This window comes from Schistocerca gregaria, chromosome 5 (assembly GCF_023897955.1).
Source record: "Schistocerca gregaria isolate iqSchGreg1 chromosome 5, iqSchGreg1.2, whole genome shotgun sequence".
Lineage (NCBI taxonomy): Eukaryota > Metazoa > Arthropoda > Insecta > Orthoptera > Acrididae > Schistocerca > Schistocerca gregaria.
Window position 1 is genome coordinate 174,791,341 of NC_064924.1, and position 23,435 is coordinate 174,814,775.

General features: G+C 41.8%; 1 protein-coding gene across 1 annotated transcript in view; it reads right to left on the reverse strand.

The window, feature by feature from the left end:
- The window catches only part of LOC126273271 (leucine-rich repeat-containing protein 43-like), a 254,891-nt gene that overhangs the window by 39,231 nt on the left and 192,225 nt on the right, over positions 1-23,435 (reverse strand). The gene's annotated exons all lie outside the window — the stretch shown is intronic.

A 23,435-nucleotide genomic window follows, 5' to 3' on the forward strand; every position in this document is an offset into this window, starting at 1 on the left:
TGAGGGAATGACTTACATGGTACTAGAGGGAGCTGTAGAGGGCAAAAACTGTAGAGGAAGACAGAGATTGGAATACGTCAAGCAAATAATTGAGGACGTAGGTTGCAAGTGCAACTCTGAGATGAAGAGGTTAGCAGAGGAAAGGAATTCGTGGCGGGTCGCATCAAACCAGTCAGTAGACTGATGACTAAAAAAAAAAAAAAAACATAAAATATAATCAGTAACAAATAGGGAGCAAGGGAAGCAATGGTACTGCATGGAAATCAGAACCTGAAAATACATGTAAAATCTTACTAATTTCCAAGGTTCTGGAGCGCGTGAGGTCAACACCTGTATGGTTTACCAAATTATGCAACAAATTTCAAAAACCCCTCGGAGTTGAAATGTTAATTTTCTTATCTGATGACTAGTTTGGAGCCCAAAGCTCATTTTCAAATCATCCTATAAAACGAAGACGGGAGGAGGAGGAGGAGGTCAGTGTTTAACAGCCCGTCGACAACGAGGTCATTAGAGACGGAGTAGAACTTCGGGTTAGGGAAGAATATGGATGGAAATCGTCCGTGGCATTTCAAAGGAACCATTCTAGCATATCCATGAAGGGATTTAGGAAAATCACGAGCGGAAAATCTAAATCAATATGGCCAGTTGCGAGTTTGAACCGTCATCGTCCCCGATACGAGTCCAGTGTGCTAACGACTGCGCCACCTCGCGCGGTATAAATCAGAAAACAAATAGTAAGTACTCTGAACATTGCACACAGGGCCACAATAGAAAGATAACTGATGAAATCTGGTACATATGACTAAGATATAGTTAAAAAGCTGTAAAGTAGTGTAGAACTGGATCTCATTCACCTCTGAGACATCGGAGTGTAGAAGGTGTTAGGAAGACTATGATAGTGGGCGCTTATCAGAACTGAGTTATCTAGCAGCGACTTTACAATTTTTTCTCTGGTTTTTACATTTTTTTTAGAAAATGATTAATGACATGTGCGGTAACAGACATTAAAAAAAACACTAAAACTAAACTCCGTCCGAACAGGCCTTGGCAGGCCTAATCGTACCGACAGCGCTTAACTTCGGTGATCTGGCGGGAACCAGTGTTACCACTGCGGCAAGTCCGTTGGCAGAGACATTAAAAATACGTATTTGTATTCAAACAAAGTCTTCACACGAAGATATTCAAGTTACAATTTGTAATGGAAGCAAAAGGCATGTGTACATCGTCATCCAGCGCCATAATTGGTAATTCGATGAAACAAATTTTGAATGTCTCGGCGACGCTAACAACACAAACAAATTTTCAAAACAGCTACAAATAAATTCACAGACGAGATTTTTTCAGGCAACCTAGTACGCTGGTATAAGACAAGAAGTTCTAACACTACTAAACATTAAGACGAGGAACTCCAACGTTATTAGACCATACATTCGGGTATAAAACGACTAAATATAGTCAGACTTCAAATAGTGGTAAACCCCGTAGCCAAGTATTAATCACTACATAAAGTCGGAATTAAAAGACAATTATTTTCACCATGGCATGATGAGAACGGCATGTATAAACAGTTCCATAAAAATAAGAGAAAGTAGTGTTAGAACCACACAGTCAGGTATTAAATCATTACATAGAATCGCACACATTAGTGATAACGATTAATTATTTGAGGTATATCGGCCTCAGAACTACTGGTAAGAAAGCCTTGTACTACACAACAAAGAACATACTCGTATATAACAATGCACGTTCTAGATTATCGTGTATACACATACGGTTTTATCATACTGTGAAATTCGATCCATTTATCTCTCAAACAGTGACCGTACAGCAGATATCAATCACAAAACATTAAGATATTAATGTAACAGCATGCTTCTAACAGAACGTTAAAATAGTGCTCCACCTACACAATTCCTCATCGATATTAAAAGGAAACGTTGAGTGTTGTAAAGCTAAGTTCCCATAGAAAACTATGAGCTTCAAAGTAAAACACTCTCATAACTTTTCATCTCTACACAGACAGGTAAGTTAAGCCTACCAACCAAACTGAAATCCCCATAATGAATATCTATTGTATCAAGGAGCCTTTTCGAAAATTAGCACTGTCAAGTTCATTCCTGAGCCTTTAATTTGGTTGGTAGGCTTAACCTACCTGTCTGTATAGAGATGAAAAGTTATGAGAATGGTTTATTTTTAGTTCATACTCAATATTCTATGGGAACTTAGTTTTACAACATTTGACATTTTCTTTTTATAACTATATTTTATAGGTGGAGTATTATTTTAAAGTTCTGTCACAAACATGCTGTTACATGAATATCCTTATGTTTCGTGATTGATATCTGCTCTACAACATGTATGAATGTATGCTCTTTGTTGTGTAGTATAGGGCTTTCTTATCAGTGGTTTTAAGGCAGATATACATCAAATAATTAGTCGTTACCACTAATGTGCCAGATTCTATGTAATGGTTTTATACTTCACTGTGTGGTTTTACCAGTATTTTTTGTAATTTCTGTGGAACTGTGTATACCTGCCTTTCACATCATGCCATTGTGGGCATAGTTGTCTTTTATTTGCGACTACATGTAGTGATATATACTTAGCGACGTGGTTTACCACTATTTGAAGTCTGACTTTATATAATCGTTTTATATCCGAATGTCGTTCGGTTTGGTAATGTTGGTGCTTCTTGTCTTGTCATATTCTACTAAGTTGTCTGAACAAATTTTTGTCTATGTGTCTATTTGTTGGTGTTTTGAATTTTTTGTGTTATTGGCATTGTCGAAGCATTTAAAATCTGTTTCATGGAATTACCAATTATGACGCTGGGTGATGACTTACAGGTGCCTTTTGCTTCCATTACAAATTGTAACTTGAATATCTTCTTGTTAAGATTTTGCTTGAATTTGAAATATGTATTTGTATTGTTTGTTACAACGTACACTGTTAATCATTTTCTAAAAACCTGAAAAAAAAGAGAGAAAATTTGTAAAATAAAGTTGCTGCTTGATGGCTCAGTTCCGATAAGCGGCCGTTATCACAGGCTTCCCAACACCTTCTACACTGCGATGTCTCAGTTAGGTGAATGAGGTCCAGTCCTGCACTACTTTACGTGTGTTTAACTACTTCTTAGTGGTATGTACCAGTTTCCATCAGTTATCTTTGTACTGTGACCCCGTGTGTGATGTGCAGAGCACTTGCTATTTGTTTTCTGATTTGTAAGATTATTTGAAAATGAGCTTTGGGCTCCATACAAGTACTGAATAAAGGAAATTAATATTGCAACTCCGACATTTTTTTTGCAATTTATTGCATAATTTGGTATGTTACATCAATCATTCACAAGAACTTGCATGTAACACAACAAATGAACCAAAATTTATAAGATTTTTTAGTGCAGATAACATTATGATAGATCTATAGCCGAAGTAGGCGTATAGTTCAAATAAAGTTGATATTCATTGCAGCCTAACTGGTTATATAAATATGTCCTTGAAAGGCGTTTATTAGGCAGTAGGCTTATATGATTCATTAAGAGTAATGTATGTTTCCTCAACTGCAACCTTGGTGCATCTTCAGTGACTCGAAATTCGGTGCTCATAATACCGATCAGTCTTCCTGTTGCTGTGAGATGGATAGCTTCACCCGATAATGTCAACAAACAAAATGGCTCCTTATACTGTCCCATTATGTCTTTTTGCTGTATATGTCACACAGTACAAAGAGATGGTGCATAGCGTATCTAATACGTATTCATTGTAATTGCAGTTATTGAAGTCCATGTTATTAAAAATAATCTTTTTGTACATAACTTTTAACTATTGACTGTCGATTATTTCCTCAAATTTTACTGGATTTCATCTTACAGTTTGGACTGTATACGTGAAAGTGACAAAGTGTCTTGCTTCAATAGTTGATGTAGACATTGCTTCTTGCCGGCCGCGGTGGTCTAGCGGTTCTAGACGCGCAGCCAGGAACCGCGCGACTGCTACGGTCGCAGGTTCGAATCCTGCCTCGGGCATGGATGTGTGTGATGTCCTTAGGTTAGTTAAGTTTAAGTAGTTCTAAGTTCTAGAGGACTGATGACCAGAGTAGTTAAGTCCCATAGTGCTCAGAGCCATCATTATGCGGTAGAAGTCCGACAGATATCCATAGCGCGTTAAGTGAAGTTTGTGGCGAGTTTACCGTGGACCGTAGTACAGTTCCACGTTGGATTAATCTTTTTCATGGTGATCGTATGAGCTTAGACAATAATCCAAGACCCGGAAGGCAAAAACCGTCAACAGGGAAATAAGCGTAAGACTTGTGACAGATGCTCTTGAAGAAGGTAGCAGTGCGACTTGTGAGGAACTCTCTGAACCCACGGGAATTCCACCAACATTAGTATTCCGTATTCTGACAAATGATTTGAAGATGAGAAAAATTTCTTCGAGATGGGTGCCACACTGTTTGACTGTTGAAGACAGGCACAAACGGTGGGCATTTGCAAGTTTGCTCAAAAAAAGATTCGACCGCGAAGGTCAAGGATTTTTGAGTCGAACTGTCGCTGTTGATAAAACGTGGAGTGGAGCCTTTGAACCGAAGTTGAAATCACAGTCCAGTGATTGGAGAGCTTCACACTCTCGACGTCCAAACAAATTTCGTTGCGGTCAATCAAAGCTGAAGCAAATGCTGACTTTTGCTTACGACCATCAAAGAATCATCGTGACACAGTCCATGTGGAACAAATGTCACAGCAGCGTATTATCGTAACTTCACGCTAAACCTGAGTAGAAAAATCCAAAAAACCCGACTTCATTTGTTCGCCCGCATATCGTCAATGTTGTATCCCACAAACTGCGCGAATACGGATGGGAAGCCCGAACATGAGCCCGCCAGACTTCGACTTGTTCCCGAAGTTGTAAAAACCTACACGTGGACGTAGTTATCATTCTTTGGAGGAGCCTTCTACAACCGTCACCCGAACCACCCAACACATGAACAGAAGTGGTGTCCTGGATGGAATAATAGAGCTTCCGGGACATTGGGATTCAGTCACAGAGAAGCAGTGGCACTGTAGACTATACTGAAGGATTGTAAAGAGATATTGCAAAAATAAATGTGTAAGTAAAAAAAATTTGTGTGCATTATTTATGAAGTTTCTCTCGTATAACCATTGTTTTAGTTATGATTTAAGGGGTGCTACCAGAAATTTCGAAGAATATCGCCGTAAAAATCAGAAAACGTATCTTAAGTGTTAACTCGATAAGCCTCCTACGTTTTCTTTTCTTTTGTAACTAAACTAATTACATAATAACATGCGACTTCAGTAAAATGTCCTGGTCATATGCCCCTTTCATATCTAATTTTGACCCAATTTTCATAAACATATTGAAGCGTAGGAGATGCTCGAAATACACAATGGGAATGAATGCGGATGTGGATAAGTATTTGAAAAAAGAGTAAAGATCACAATTACTTCTCGAAGTCTGGTAACTTGATTCAGCGAATGTATCAGTGATCTTCCTCATAGGTAGACCAAGCACTACAAAGATGTGACCTGCGGTTTGACAGCTTAGCGCCTGTACATGCAAGAACATGAAATATTATCATCACGTCTAACATAATGTGGTAAAAAGCAAGTAATCTCTGAGCTCTGCAGCACTATACAGAGTCTGAACTGTAACGGAATGCAAAGAATTGAAAAAAAGCTCGTACTAGCCCGCACTGAGTAATATTTCTGCTGAAGGCAACTTTCACTCTGAAGTTCGTCTTCAAATTAAATACAGATTCGAGTGGGAATACAAAAGCACGTGTTCAATCGGATTTTAAATACGGGTTTCATTAAGTGATTTGGAAAGGAAAAATAAATGGCCGATATTTTAAACTCCTGTGGCGGACTTAGCATACCACGTAGTCCATCACAGGACCACGTGGAACGCAGGATCGACAGATTAGAAAACCAGGAACAAATTTAAATTACTGGGAATGTAATGTATGCTCACCGTCTGGACGAACGAATGAAAACTGATAGTGTGCAACTTGCAAGGACCGCGAACTACCTCTTACAATTCAACAACAGAAGCTAAGTATTAGCCCAAGTGAAGGCGCATTTAAAGACTTGAAAATGCTGCAAACGAAATATTACGAGCAGTTGCAAATGCAGACCTCTTCCTCGCCACAATTCTCGTGGCTCGTTGTACGAGAATGACCATCAGAAAGTTACATCACCAGTCGTCCGTGTCAAAATATGGAAGCGGTGAGACGAGCCAACAGCCACGATCATAATCACAACCAGCATCAAAATGCTTGGTCCACCGTTAAACGGGGCCCACAGACAAGCGACAAGGCCCGCGCTGGTCTGCAACGGGACTTTACAGACTACCTCCAAAGTACAGACGAGCAGACATGCCTACACTCGACCAGCCCAAAACTGTAATATATTAAACAATCGACAACCTGGTACAGTATGCTTTTGCAACAGAGTTAAGACTCAGAACTCGTGTAAGTATGAGTCAGTCGATAGCTGACATTTAACCGAACGACTTTTAACACCGTCACCTTCAAAGTAATCGGCTCTCGCTTATTTGATTATCGAAAGTAATGCCGAAAATATACTGACTGAATCGTTTCAGAATTAGTTCCGGTTCCGTTTGACCTCTTCTATGTAATGAAAACGCCGTCCCTTAGACTGTAGTTCCATTTTCTGGAAGAGGAAGACATCTCGAAAAGCTAGATTAAGTGAGTCGTTTGGGTGGGGAACGGTTGTCCTGACCTTTTTTTTTTGCCCATAATTTCCTCGTAATCAGAGAGATGTATATAAGGGGGAACTGCCTTGATAAGGCAACTATTCTTTGTTCTCCTATCTCTCTAGCTGTTTGTGCCTAACGTCTTCCCTCTATCTTCTAAAAACATTGCAGAAGAACTTCCCTGTGGTTGCCTGACCACATGAAAGAAGTTTCTTATGGGCAATTCTATGATGGAAAAAACTTTGATTCATGTTACTGATAATTTAGAGTGCTTTTTTATGCCACAGAGAGGAAGGTGTATTCCACTGTTTTGTTTTGTTTCACGGTTATAACCCTACATACATAATTACGACTTTGGGTATGGAATCTGGATCATCTTGAGCTGTTGGAGGCGGTTGGATGCCCATCTGCACCCGATGCTCTGGTTGGGAGGCGTTTGAAAGACGAGGAACGAACTTCGCTATATTTTTCTCATGTTTGGTTCGTCAGCTAGGATGAATCGACACGTCTCGTATCACATTAGACTTCCTTGAAAGGCGCCCTGGACTGTCTGTTTTCTGACTTTGTGCATCACTTCACGCACATCGGTGATCTTTTCTGAACTTGTGCACGATGGCTGTCGGTCTTACTGTCTCTTATTCTCCACAGACTCTCAGCCATCTTTAAACCACTTCAACTAGCAAATGTTCTTTCTTGGCTCAAACCCTGTTCACCAAAAGCCTCTTTTAGCATGCTGCGGGTATTAGATGCAGTTAAAACAAAACTTAACGCGGATTCTTTGTTTCTTCATGTCGCCCATTAAGAGATTTGGAGACACAATAGAACACTATCGACGATGGTTTCGATTTCATCATCGACATCTAAACATCGATGGACGATTATGATCCATCCCAAAACATTGATTTATTTGGGTCTCAACTTTTTGTCTACAGGTTGTAAAACTTCTTTATTACCTGTTCGTAGTTCAAGTAGCGATTGAGCTGAAAACTGATTCTTACTGCTCACTCACATGCAACGTAACACTGAATTCTCACACATTTTTGTAGTGCCTTTCGTAAGAACGAAAATATTTAAAAAAATATGAAAATGAAGTATCAACAGTCGTATGATTTATGCATGAATAAATCTGTAAACTCACCAAGTGTGCATTTTGAACACCAAGGACGTTCTATGAGTGCCACAAGACACACGGGTAGGCAAGTTCATTCTACCCCTTATGTAAAACATCTTGTCAGTGGTCATCACAGCATCACTGATGAGTTCTCTAAGCTTCTGGAGTGTTCTTGGCAGAGGGGGTATGTAAGCACTGTCCTTAATGTGCTCCCAAAGAAAAAAGGTAGCAATGCGTTAGGTCAGACGACCCTGGGGAGATGGGGTGGTGGGAGGGGGGACAGGGGAACTGAGCCACATAATATTCATCATTACAACCAACCCAGCGATGTGGAAGTTCGTCGTTTAGGTAACGACAAATAGCGATGATCCAATGTGAGTGTGCCCCATCTTGTTGGACACCTGACACTCATAGACGAAAAACGACCTTCTGTTTTGTCTGCTACTATGGGAGTCAGCACTGACACGAACAAGGAAAGAGAGAAGTGGCCGGCTGCGGTGGTCTAGCGGTTCAAGGCGCTCAGTCCGGAACCGCCCGACTGCTGCAGCCGCAGGTTCGAATCCTGCCTCGGGCATGGATGTGCGTGATGTCCTTAGGTTAGTTAGGTTTAAGTAGTTCTAAGTTCTAGGGGACTGATGACCACAGATGTTAAGTCCCGTAGTGCTCAGAGCCATTTGAACCATTTGAATTTGAGAGAAGTGGCGATGGCCGGTGGCAGAAATCCAAAATGATCTGTAAATACACTATTAAATTAATAGAATACTTTATTTATAAAAAGGAAAGAAACGTAACTTAACTTCTCGTTATGAGGTAGCTTGATGTGCTTCCTGTGCCTCCTACGTGCAACTGTTGTTTTACACTAACACTACTCGCAGAATTCAGGCTATGTATCGTCTTCCTATTACTCGACAGTGATACTCTCGAAGTCTGCGACCGAACTGTGGCCCATCAGCGATGGGCGGCTGATTAAGTCAGCGTTGACAACTGGTGCTGAACTCTGTCCTCTTGGAGGTGTGGCGCTGCCTTCTCTTTCCATTTACGCACGGGTCGGCGCCTTCTTGATGACATTTCGTGGCGCTGCACTGGTCGGTGTGCAGTCGATGCCTTAGGACTGCACGCATACAGCTTAGTCTTTGACATTACACAGAAAACAGGGGGTGGAGAGGGCACTGATGACAGAGAGCATGGGTCACGTTGCACTGGTGCCAGTTGAATCTATCAGTAGGTCAGATTTCACTAGGCATGGCCTGCATCTCAATAGGTATGGGAAGAGGAGGCTGCCAAAGCTTATACGTGACAATGTAGTGGATGATGGCATCATTCATGGAAAATTCATGGTGTTCGAGCAGCACCTTTTTTGGATTGAAGTCAACTGATAGGTATACCTTTAACTAAGAAATCACCTTCAGAGGAGGTTAGGTATCCAAGTAGTGAAGGAATCAGTATATTTCATCAAAATGTAAGAGATATTCGAGATAAATTTAGTGAACTGCTTATGGATGCAAACTCTGACATTAATGGTATATCGGAACACCACTTAAATAGCTTGTCAGTTCAGTGGCTTCTCTTGCCAGGATACAGTTTAGCTGGCTGTTTTTCAAGGTATTCCTTGGGGAGAGGGGGAGTGGTCATGCCCGTAAGTAAACAGTTTCCCTTTGAGTCCATAGACGTATCACGGCAGATATTTGAATGTTGTGCAGGGGCAGTTGAATTTAGTGAAACTAAACTTGTAATTGTTGTTATTTATAGGTCCCCCTAACTCTGACTTCAGAGCATTTGTGCTCAAGCTAAAAAGGGTTCTCAGTTCACTTTATAGGAAGCACCAAAATTTATGTGTGTTGACTCCAGTATTAATTTTGCATATGACTGTGCAAGAAAAACTATGTTGGTAGATCTCCTAAACTCACATGATCTGACGCAGACAGTGTTTTTTTTCCAACTATGGTGCAGGGGAACAGTAGCACACCCATAGACAATATTTTTATTCATTCTTCATTACTAAGTGGGCATACCGTAGTAAAAGGGTGAATGACCTTTCAGACGATGATGCACAAATTTTAATACTAAAAGGCTTTTGTACTCAAACAAATGGCACATATAATTACAAACTATGTAGGAAAGCTAATTCAATGGCAATAGAGAGTTTTTTAAACCTCGCTAAGGAACAACAGTGGCAGGATGTTTATAGTGCCAATAACATAGATGACAAATATAATGCTTTCCTTAACACATTTATCACGCTCTTTGACTGTTGCTTTCCATTAAAACGTCTAAACGGGGTACTAGCAGTAAAAGGCAGCCTGAGTGGCTGACTAGTGGGATAAGGATATCATGTATAACAAAGTGGGAATTATATCAAAATGTTAGAAGTAGTCACAATCAAGCTACAGTAGCCCTTTGGAAACACTAGAAGCTGCACGTTTTTTGGGTGACAGCATTGAAATGCAGAAGAAGAGAGTAAATAATCTACATCATCCATCACAAGGGGTACTGCTCGTATGAATCAAATCATATCAGTCATCTGGAAGATTCATAAACCAGCATGAGAAATACTCCTGCATATTAATGTTATGATACGTGGTTTGGATAACGTGTAGCAGACAGATCTCAGATATGAAGCAATATTTATGAGCAAAGAAAGTTTTAAATGTATTTCAATAGCTGTAGGTTCATATTCCAAAATCGTCTCGGCTCTACCCTTGAAGGTGACAGCTGGTAAGGAAGTTGCCCATATGTTTGAACAACTGCTGCAGACAGGGAAAAATCAATGTTCAGGCTACCTTCAAACCGACCATGGAGCCGAGTTCTGCAATCGGTATTTCAGGGCACTAATTGATTGATACAAAATACACCACTACTCAACACTCTCCCACACGAATTATAAAGGTAATATTGTTAACAGTTTACTACACATACCTGTGTATAATTATCGTGTAGTATTTGCAGTATCTGTGTAATGTGATGTAATATGCAATGTCCTTCAGACAGGCATATATGTCTGACTGAACAGACATGTGGAGTACGACAGCCATATGGAATGAATTAATCACAATTGCCATTATCAGAGCAATTAAACAGCCGCTGCACAATGAAAATTTGTGCTGCATTGGGACTCAAAGCCAGATTTCCTGCTTATTGTGAGCTGTTGTGTTAACCACTAAGGCTACCCGAGCATGCCTCACCAACTAATCCAAACTTTCAAATGTCTCTGTGTATCTTCATCAGTACTTGCTCAATTGCTGTGTTTCCCACCCAGATAAAGAATTTCACTATTATTGTGATGGCTTTGTGTAAACATGAAACAGTCAGCTTTGAAAGAGCATAGCACACATTGCCAAAAAATCTATACACATAATCTCTCCACAAGACACGGTTATTCCCTACACACTGGATGGCAGAACTCGTACACATCAAGTTTCTGAATATGACTTCCTGTAAGTGCATGTGCTTTAACCGAACTTCATTGTTGTGAATTTTTATTGTTTGAACAGTCAGCAGCACACACTGTGTGACATCCTAGTAACATAGGTAATGCCATTTGATTGTTGAAGACAGACGCTTCCTTTGAGAAATTCTCATGTAACTGCCGCAACTCGTATGACGAAAGCATAATATTCTTGCCTCTAAATTGAGGGTTTTCAGACACTATTAGAGGGCTCAACTCATGACAAAAGGACATGCGCAGAAGTTCACACTTACTATCACACGTATTTAGACTGAAAATAATTGTGAACAGAAACACTTTTATACATGAGATATGCTCCAGTAGCCACACTGGTGGTGGTGCCAACATCTGTGATAGTAGCAACTCACTGTCGTAGAAGAACATTTCTGTTATAATGTCCTGCTATATACACTCCTGGAAATGGAAAAAAGAACACATTGACACCGCTGTGTCAGACCCACCATACTTGCTCCGGACACTGCGAGAGGGCTGTACAAGCAATGATCACACGCACGGCACAGCGGACATACCAGGAACCGAGGTGTTGGCCATCGAATGGCGCTAGCTGCGCAGCATTTGTGCACCGCCGCCGTCAGTGTCAGCCAGTTTGCCGTGGCATACGGAGCTCCATCGCAGTCTTTAACACTGGTAGCATGCCGCGACAGCGTGGACGTGAACCGTATGTGCAGTTGACGGACTTTGAGCGAGGGCATATAGTGGGCATGCGGGAGGCCGGGTGGACGTACCGCCGAATTGCTCAACACGTGGGGCGTGAGGTCTCCACTGTACATCGATGTTGTCGCCAGTTGTCGGCAGAAGGTGCACGTGCCCGTCGACCTGGGACCGGACCGGACCGCAGCGACGCACGGATGCACGCCAAGACCGTAGGATCCTACGCAGTGCCGTAGGGGACCGCACCGCCACTTCCCAGCAAATTAGGGACACTGTTGCTCCTGGGGTATCGGCGAGGACCATTCGCAACCGTCTCCATGAAGCTGGGCTACGGTCCCGCACACCGTTAGGCCGTCTTCCGCTCACGCCCCAACATCGTGCAGCCCGCCTCCAGTGGTGTCGCGACAGGCGTGAATGGAGGGACGAATGGAGACGTGTCGTCTTCAGCGATGAGAGTCGCTTCTGCCTTGGTGCCAATGATGGGCGTATGCGTGTTTGGCGCCGTGCAGGTGTTCGCCACAATCAGGACTGCATACGACCGAGGCACACAGGGCCAACACCCGGCATCATGGTGTAGGGAGCGATCTCCTACACTGGCCGTACACCTCTGGTGATCGTCGAGGTGACACTGAATAGTGCACGGTACATCCAAACCGTCATCGAACACATCGTTCTACCATTCCTAGACCGGCAAGGGAACTTGCTGTTCCAACAGGACAATGCACGTCCGCATGTATCCTGTGCCACCCAACGTGCTCTAGAAGGTGTAAGTCAACTACCCTGGCCAGCAAGATCTCCGGATCTGTCCCCCATTGAGCATGTTTGGGACTGGATGAAGCGTCGTCTCACGTGGTCTGCACGTCCAGCACGAACGCTGGTCCAACTGAGGCGCCAGGTGGAAATGGCATGGCAAGCCGTTCCACAGGACTACATACAGCATCTCTACGATCGTCTCCATGGGAGAATAGCAGCCTGCATTGCTGCAAAAGGTGGATATACACTGTACTAGTGCCGACATTGTGCATGCTCTGTTGCCTGTGTCTATGTGCCTGTGGTTCTGTCAGTGTGATCATGTGATGTATCTGACCCCAGTAATGTGTCAATAAAGTTTCTCCTTCCTGGGACAATGAATTCACGGTGTTCTTATTTCATTTTCCAGGAGTGTATTACCAATGGACCAATGCTGTTGCTACATTGGAGGTTCAAAGTTGGATGAAACAGGTGGTGGAAACCTGAAGTTTGACAAACCGATAAGTGCTACGAATGGCTCCAATCAGTTGGGTTGGTCGACTGCATTATCATCAGTAGACCACTGCATTGTAGGAAACAGAAAATATTACTAACAAATAATAATACTAACAATAATAATAAAGAGAGAGAGAGAGAGAGAGAGGGATGGAGCAATTAATAGTTACATTCAAATGGAACAGTCATTTTCTTTTTATTGTCCTCAGAGGCAATGGATGATTTCTGACGTTTCACGGTGGTGGTGCCTGAGCGAGGTACAGACTGCTAATGCCAGGTCTCCTCTCAGGATGCTGGGGACACTAGGAGCTGCGGTGGTTGGGGTGGACAAATCGGAGCACACTCCACCAGTAAGAGAAAGGAGACATCACTTACGGTCATAAATTACCAGCTTTATCTTTAGGCTAAAAGCATTTGACCAGCTGGCACATGGGTAAAGATGAGGACAAATGCGCTACTTCTTCACCATCTTAGTTATAAATTATCATAATTATAATGAGAGTTGTGGACGTTTAATTTCAATGAGAATGATGGTTATAGCCCATTAGTTACGTCTTAAATAAACAGAACAAGAGCATAAGTGAGCGACATGTTTACATAATGAAACAAGGGCATGTGACCTGTTTGTTTGCACACGGAGAGTAATGGAAACTTTGTCCCACAACCGGCATAGCACACCCTAGTCATTTACATGGCACAAAGTAACCAAGAATTGTTTTTATTTCCTTCTATTATATCGCCATCCCCCACCCACACACAACAAGAGCACTTTTCTTGAGTCTTTCCTGGCTTTGCCTAGTTTGACACAGCTTACTTTGATGATTAGATATATCATGCATCACTGCCGTACATGGACAAAGTTTGACCGATTCATCTATTTTTCGTAGATGGATTTTCGATCCAGTGTCAAATGAAATGAAATCGTGCAAATACTGTAAAACCGTGACTCCACTGTTTAAAGCTTGTCGTTGTACAAGTCCTTAGAAGACGTCGCGGCTGGGCGTGTGCCAGTGACGGTCAAATTATTTCATGATTTAATTCACTAATTCAATGTTTCATGAGAAACTTGAGGTGCATGTTTAGCAAGCTACTTTACACAAAGAAAATGCTTGAATTAGCTTTGTGTTTCATCCACCTATTTTCAGACACATCAGAAATCGTTTTTGGATGTGCGGGGGACTTTCATCCCTATTGGTAAAAATAATTTCAAAAATATACCCATTTTCATCTGTATTTCGCTGAGATTCAAAATATATAACATTTCCTCATGTACACTCTGCTTACGTGCGAGGAGTGGTCATGAAGTTTTATTTATCACCTCCGAAAAACAAAGTTACGAAATTAATTGTTTGTTTGTTCGTTTGAAGGTACACGTCTGTGTTCATGGTAGACATTGAAAACACCGCGCCACAGTTCTGCAACAAGTCACTAGAGTCAAAATAACCCAGATAAAGTGGAGACTGTTTGGGCAATTTTGGCCCTATGAGGGGGTCATGAAAAGAAATCTTTATTGGCACATAGAGAACCAGTTTTCCCTCGTTCACTACAACAATGGAATAAGACAGAAAATCGTTAATAGTGATTAGTGTATTATATGTGAAAATGTAGATTCAGCATTGTGCGGGAAAGATACACGCTTCATTTCTCAGCATATGAATAATCTCCATTGCCACGGAAACAAACGTGATAGCTTGTTACCTTGTGTATTTTAATCTTTTAATCACTTTTCGCACGATATTTTGAAGTAACACTGTGCAATCTCGAAGGACATCGTTAGCCTAGGAATGGGCTATTTGAAGGATCTGTTCATGAACAGATGTGGGTATTTTGGTAATTCTTAAACTGCCACTCCTGTAGAATGCAGACAGAAAAAACTATATATATATATATATATATATATATATATATATATATATATATATATATATATATATATATATATATATATAGGGTATCTCAAGAGCAATAGTCAGTATTTAGAGATATGACAGCAACAATAATTCCAACGAAAAGTCCAGTAAACATGGGCTTTAAAATTTATACCTTAAAAGCTATGAGCACTTCTTCGTTATTATGGAACAAGTCTCTCTACTACAAGTCATTTGCTTTCCGTATTTTGGGAGGAGGGAGTATGGACCGAAACAAGAATAAATCGTTTGGTAATCATGGGCGCTAGGATGCATAACTTAAGAGCTATAAGCACTTGTTCAGTAGAAGAAATGTGGTTCTCAGCAGTGAAGATGAAAAAGTGCTCATACTCTGAATGTATGCATCGCAGAGAGCATGATTATTAAGTTCTTTTGCTTCAGTTGGTCATTCCTGTCGTATTCCTGGATATTTACCAATCCTGCTGGGAGACACTGTATGTGTGTGTGTGTGTTTCATAAGTGATGGTCAATATTCTGGGCTATGATAGGAGAGATCATTTAAACAAAAAAGTCAAGTAAACGTGGTCTCTAAAACGCCTACCTTCAGAGCTATGAGCAATTCTTGATCTTCGATACTGTGAAACAAATCTCTTCCGCAGCAGTCCGCCTGCTTAGCTGTTGCCGGCACGGTAGCTGAGTGTGTTCGGTCAGAGGGATAGCTGCCCTCTGCAATAAAAAACTGATTGAGTGGATCATCGATGAACATGAACGGGTGTCCAAGGAACAATATCGAACAAAATGAGATTTAAAAAATGGTAACGTGTTTGTCTATCATGGAGTGGGCTCGGGTTCGATTCACGACCGGGTTGGAGATTTTTCTCCGCTCGTAGACTAAGTGCCCTATTGTCCTAATCATCCTTTCGTCATCATCACCGACGCCCAATGTGGTGTCACCTGAAATAAGACTTGCAACCCGGCGACTGGACTTCAACGGACGGGGCCACCCAGACACCAATGCCACACGATAATTTCATTTTTTTTCTTCTACTGCAAGCTCTTTCCTTCTCATCTTTTGTGGGTGGTAGTATGAACCAAAACAGGAAAAAAGTGTTCACTAAACATGTACTATAAAACGCATATCTTAAAAGTTATGAGCACTTGCTCATTAGAAGAGTTGTGTTTAAAAGTAGCGAAGACGGGCAAGTGCTGATAGCTGTTAAGGTGTGCATTTTAGAGCACATCTTTGCTGGACTTTGTTTCTTGTTTTTGTCCATACTACCACATCCCAAAATATAGAAAGCAAAGAGCTTGCAATAGAAGAGATCTGTTTCACAGTATTGAAGATCAAGAATTGTTCATAGCTCTTAAGGTATGTGTTTTAAAGCCCATGTTTACTTCACTTCTTTGTTTCAATTCCCATTATTTCATTACTTTGTCTAAAACTGTGTTGAATAATTGTGGCGAGACCCCATCTCCGGTTTTAACTAAGAATGGTTCCGAAATTTCATCTATGAATTTAATTCTTGATTTGGTTTCTGACAGTATTTGTTCGAACAGTTTTCGACTGTTGGTGTCTAGTCCGCGTTCTTCTAGAATATTGCATAGAGGCTGTGGCTACAGAACCGAATGTTTCTTTAAAATCAACAAATGAGGACACTATTGGTTTCGACCTGATAGCTTTAATTTTTAAAATAGTTTAAGGTTAAAGATCAGTTCCAGGTAGGATCTGTTAGATCGAAAGCCTGCTTGGTAATCTGAAATTGTATGATCTAGCTGTTCTTGGCTCTCTTTAGAAGACACATTGATAACATTTTGTTAGTGATCGGCAAAAGTGGAACGCCTCTGTTATTGTTTATATATCCCTTTTTGTTCAATGGATGAATTAGTGCACATCTCCAATCCTCTGGAATTTTTTCTGTCTGCCAAATTTCTTGGATGATTTGAGTGATCTCTTTTAAAGAATTTGGACCAAGGTTCTTCAGTAGTTCAGCTACAGTCCCGTCTTCATCCAATGACTTATTATTTTTGTACCTTTTAATGTGACTACAATTTTCTTCTTGAGTTGACAGTAATGAAGTTTCATTTGTGTGTTCTAGTCGAAATCTGGGGAATCTCGTACTTGGTTGTGAGCAAGTTAGAGGTCGAGAGGTGTGTGGCTAATTCTTGAGAATTTTCTTTGTCAGTTAGTGCCTATTTTCCGTTTTGGTTCCTGAAACAGGGGTTTCGTGGAGTGTAGCCTTTGATTTGATTTGCAATCGTTTTGTAAAAGTCGTGTGTTTTATGGTTCCTGAAGTTTTCTTTAATTTCGTTTGTATGTGTATAGTGTATTGAACCGGGGACCTAGAAACGACACAGGCTTCGTCCCACCGTAGCCCTCAGTGGTCCACAACCCCACAACAGGCCACAGAAGTCCACCCACCCCACCGCCGCCCCACACCGAACCCAAGGTCATTGTGCGGTTAGACCCCAGTGGCCAGTGGACACCCCCCTCCCCCCCCCCCCCCCCTCCCACGGCCGCCGTCGCCGCTACCCTGGGAATGTCTCATACCAGATGAGAGTACCCCAATATTTGCGTGGTAGAGTTATTATGGTGTATGCATACACGGAGACAGTATTTGCGCAGCAATTGCCGACATAGTGTAAGTCAGGCAGAATAAGGGGAGACATATGGAAAACCACCTAAAAGCCATCCACATGCTGGGCAGCACATCGGACCTCTAAACTAATCTGCCGAGCGGATTCTTGCCGGGGACCGGCATGTCTTTCTGCTCGGGAAGCAACGCGTTAGACTGCGCGGCTAGCCAGTAACTGGGAGGACTTTCAATTGAGTTTAGTTGTTCATTAACATTTTGTTTTAGTTTGTCCAAGTTGTCCAAGTATTTAAGCTGTTTATTTTCTGACTTCGAAAAAAATTCTCTTGTGTTGTTTCCGCTTTGTCACAATTATAATTTATGAAGGTATGTTATCTCTCTTCTACTGCATTATTATAATTTTATTTCCACCATGGGTGCTTGAGTTTCTTTCTTTAATGGGATCAGCTCTCCTGCTTTCCATATAATTTTAGTTTGGAAATCTCTACAGTTGTTTGTGGGTTGTTTTTCCCATACTTCTCTAAGTTTTGATTCTTGAATTTTTTAAAATCAAATTTGGATATTAGTGGTGTTTTCCTTCAGCATTTCCTTCCTGGTATGAACTTAATTTTGACTCTGGTAAGATAGTGGTCAGAATCTATATTTGTCCCTCTACGGGCTTTAATGTCGTAGATTTATTTTTGGAAATCACAGGGGATTGCCACGTTTTTTGCTACTTAGGGCTCTTTCGAAGCGATGTTGATTTGATTTTTAGATTGTTTTCTTGGCACAAGTCGTTGAGTCTGACGCCATTCTTGTTCATGAATTTGTGTACAGGGTAATTGCCAACAGTTTTTTTTGTATTTCCCATCTTTGACAATTTGTGCGCTAAAATCACCGAAAAGAATTCTTAGGTTCTCCTTCGGAATTTTGGAAATCTCAGTTTCAAGTTTTTCCCAAAATTCTTCTGCCTTCTCAGGTTCTTTTTTTCGTCAATGTTAGTAGGTACGTGAACATTAATAATTGTATATGTTTTGTTGGTGTGCTTAATTCACATGGTCATTAGTCTGTTGCTGATTTGTTACATCTGTAACAGAATCAAACACCTCTAAATTGCTCACAACCAAGTACGAGTTTCCCCAGATTACGACTAGAACACACAGTAAACGCCATACCAAAAAATGCAGCTCCTTTGCATATTTTCTTGTTTTTTTCGTTTTAAAAATACGGTAGTTGTTGTAGTCTGTTTTTTTCCGAATCGATGAATCTAGTCTCTTGAAGTGCGAAGACTTGAATTTTCTGGCTGCTTAATTCTGTAGAAATATTCCGTAATTTTCCATTCTGAATAAGTGTTTGGATGTTAAAAGTACCAATATATGTGTGAGATTTTCATGAAAAGTTACCAGAGAACTCCGACTTTCTCTGTCGTACGAGCCCAAACTCTGATAGCTCGGTTGTCGCCACAGGGCGAGTGGACTGACAACCTGCGGTAATTTTAATATTACTTGTACGAACTATTCTGCTTGTACTTGACTTCCAGCTAGTGGTGGCTGGATAGAAACAGGGAGTGTTAATTCCTCGAGCTCAGTGTTCAGCTGCACCTCACGTGGTGAACAGACGCTAGCCAGAGTACGGGCGGTTACCACACAGACGTGTCTGGTCTTTTAAATGTGCTTTATCTTTTTTATAAGGATTGCCTCTTCTGCCAATTACACAACTCCGATGATCTGCATCTGCGCTTACACTGACGCTGAGGTTTTCGCCGTCATCCTGGTAAGGAACCTTTACAAGGTACTATCACCCAGGTCAGGCGAACCAAGATTTTTTAACGAGGTGTTGCTCCTCCCTCTCCTTTTTCACCCGGGTATGGGAGCGAATGTAGATACAGAGTGTAGATGATTGTAGACCAAGAAATTTGAGATACAGAACCAATGATCGTGAATCATTTCCGATCATAACACTAAAGGTCTGGAGTTCCACGTATACTTTCTTGTGGGATTAATGGATATAACAAGGACTCATGCACATTAAAGCACAGCGTTTATTCTGCGAATACTAGACAGGAAACCGATTTGAAACTGAGGCACATTTTCTTAACTAATGTAGGTGAGGCAGTTTCATGTATTCATAAGTCTCCAGAAGAGCTGAAAAATAGGGTAACATCAGGTTTTCAAGTCTAACAAGTAAATTGAAAGGCTTCCCTGGCGTACAACCCATTAATTCTGCACAGTATTTTCTTGCAGTAGCTTAAATGCTGTCTCTGTATTGAGCTACATTTATGTGTCTACTGTTCAGTTACATTGTTTTCCTGCTCTTTTTTCTATGTATATGTATACATGAAAACAGAGGCCGGCCTAAGTGGCCGTGCGGTTCTAGGCGCTGCTATCTGGAACCGCGAGACCGCTACGGTCACAGGTTCGAATCCTGCCTCGGGCATGGATGGGTGTGATGTCCTTAGGTTAGTTAGGTTTAACTAGTTCTAAGTTCTAGGGGACTAATGACTTCAGAAGTTGAGTCCCATAGTGCTCAGAGACATTTGAACCGTTTTTGAACGTGAAAACAGACCCTTAGTGTGTATTGAAATATTAATGAGTTTGTACTCATTGAATCCTGCCTGAAGTACTGCTGACGAGAAAATCTAGTTCAAAAAGAAAGCCGTGTTTACATTTTACAATAAACAGACACCAGTAAGGAAAATGATTTTTTTGTGAAAAGACACCAGTGGCATACGGTGATCATGTGCAAATGTGTTACAGCATACTGTAAATATTCCACTAGAATTATGTTATTTCTCTTTAAATGCGAGTCGGAAAAGCACAATAAAATTATGCTCTTTCTCTTGCACTGAGAGCCGGAAATTGCGCTAAAAGTACGCCACTTCTGTACGAATGCATGCTGGTATACAAATAACGTGACAGAAAATATGTTTCGCAGTGCTCTCTCAGCGATAACTAAGACCCAGTGTCGTGTTCTGAAATGACGGTCAGCTACGCTACAGTCTACACAGTGAAGGAAAGCAACTGCCTGTTTTTGACTGCGCATGCTCTGATGGTGCTGAGGGTGCTATGTCGGTCATAGCGCCAGGTTAGTATTTTTGAGCACTGCATGTAAGGTATTGTGCAAACATAGACCCAGTGGTCGACCTGCTTTCAGCAGTGGTGAAGCGAGCGCGCCTAACGTTGCGTCTTGGCCCTTGTACTGCTTACGAGCAGTGCGTGTTTGTTTAGTTCCACAGAGTGGCTTACCTTCGTGTCACAACTCACCAACCAGCATGGCGTTTTCCTATCGCCAAGCCACACTTAAAGTTTGCTTTGAATCATGAACGACCGAGAGCGTATGAAGTAGAACGTTTTATATGGGACGCCACCGGAAGTTGTTCTCAGAATTAATTTTTCAATCGTTAGTGCCACAGTGTGCGTAAAGCTGGCGAATCAAGAACTGTGCACCGACGTTGCGTGGCGCCATTGTAAAGATCAGAAGTTCCGATACTCTCACGGGCGTATAGGGGCTGTAGTAGTTGATCACGATGGTTTTAGCCTCCGAAAGTTGAAGTTTTCGAATTCCCATTTGAGGTGGTCTTGGACGTTGTGGTGACCGCCTTTAAACCTTACGGCAACGTTGTCGGTCACGCTGCTGAAACATACCATATCTTCAATAGTACCCGTCAGATAAAAACTGGCCTGAAGGAACAGGTGCCTTCACATTTGGTTATTGCTGGCTGCAGTGCTTTCGTCACGTAAGATGTACAGCCGCGCACTTGTTCAGATTGTGGCCACATGACAGATAGGTTCAGATGCTGATCGGAGACGTCGCTCTCCCGGAGTTGCCCAATGTGTTGCCTCTGTGTTACGCGTCGGTGGCGGGGCTGCCTTCTGCTCGCACTCTGGATCAGTCGGCACCGGCGTCTGCTCCTCCCAATGACACGATGAACTATTGCCTGTTTCCCTTACACTGCCACTGGAGGCAGAAACGACTGACGGTGGCCGTCAGCAGCCACAAGTTGTCTGTCGCGAACCAGTGGTTGTGGATCATGGCTGTACCGATATCCACTTTTCTGCCGTCTGACCGCATGTCGGACGACAGATGCTTGACACGGAACAATATGTTAGGAAGCATTGGTCGCCGAGGAAACAGAAGATACAGCGCCGCACCCCTTCTGACGACTGCCTCGTGTGCACAGGATGACGACCCTCCTGCCGACGATGCACTGTCATCTGACGCCCTAGCACCGGCTGACAACGTGTCTCTCCATCCCCGTCCCCAATCAGCATCCACCTATGGACGCCTCCGACCTTTCCCCGTCTCCGTCTGATGCTATGACGCTGCCTATGATCGCACCTCCTATAGTATTCCACTGAGCTGGTGAGGCTCTTGGTACTAGTTATTCTCTGGTCATTGGAATGTTCTTCTCAGTGATGTCAGTTTCCTGTTACACTTGGTGGTAATAGTATAAAAAAACACAAATAATTAAAAATAAATCAATCTTGTCTCATTGACGTGCTTTGTATCTCTACTCCACGTTCGCTGCGCTTTCCTTAGTTTCCTTAGGGAGGGAACAGGGCATTATGGACAGTCCTCTAGTTGCGACCCCTGCCCACTTTGCCTCCACCCCTTCCTTTGGGCGACAGAAAGGTTCTATAAAAAGTGGTCGATTGTCAAGTCGGGTAACAATCCGCCTGCTACCATCTGTTTTTCCTTTTATTTTAATCCTCGCAATGTTAAGCTATTAACTACAAAATTTTTAACACTTTGACTGCTACAGATGTGCTCTCTACATTCCGTGGTGAGAGCAGCTTTGTTGTCGCTGTACTGCTCGTCTAGTGCTGCCTGTACTGAGAGATGGTGTTCCGGCCGGTATGAAATACTTATTATGGTTCACATTACTCTAAGCACTATGGGACTTAACATCTGAGGTCATCAGTCCCCTAGACTAAGAACTACTTAAACCTAACTAACCTAAGGACATCACACACATCCATACCCGAGTCAGGATTCGAACCAGCGACCGTAGCAGCAGCGCGGTTCTGTGAAGCACCTAGAACCGCTCGTCCACAACGGCCGGCGAAATACTTATCATCCGATTTAAGAAAACTGTTCAGTGATAAAAATGATTTTTAGACAGCTTACAGTTTGAGATCTTTGCTCGATAAAGAACTGGATTTCTATTTGTTATTTGTCATAGTTACTGTTAAGTAAAGTATTGCATGAAATTTCAAAGAGCTTGCAGGAGAAAAAAACGTTTTGCGTAAACTTTGGTACGGTTTATTTTAGTCCATACCTCGCTGAGTATGAAACGTAGAACGGATATCGAAATTCTATTTGAAATTGAAATCATAGCGACATCTCTTTTCGTTTTTGCCTGATGAGTTTTTGTATCCGGTAGGTGGTCACGTGCGATGTGGCCATTTCCGTCCCTGCACATCGGGACTCATGTGATCATAATAACCGTCAGACTTCAGAAAGGTTGAAGTTATAGAAATAAGTTTTTTTTCGCAAATGATAGCATAAAAAGAGGCACACATGTTTTATGCTAAGTACTCTAAACTTTTTTATTCAGCAAGATATGGAAGTAGCTCGTCCACATCAGTGTGAAGATGAACGGAACAGTAGTTCGAACACATAATAGCACTTGAGTTCTCTAAAGATTTATGCATAGAGTATGAAGGATTTTCGAGCAGCAGTTCGTGATGGGTCCTATAGTCCAGCGGACAGGTGCTCCGAGTGCCAGTTTGTTGGTTCAGATTCGATTCCCACTGCTAACATTTCTTTTCATTTAATTTTATTCCTCGGAAC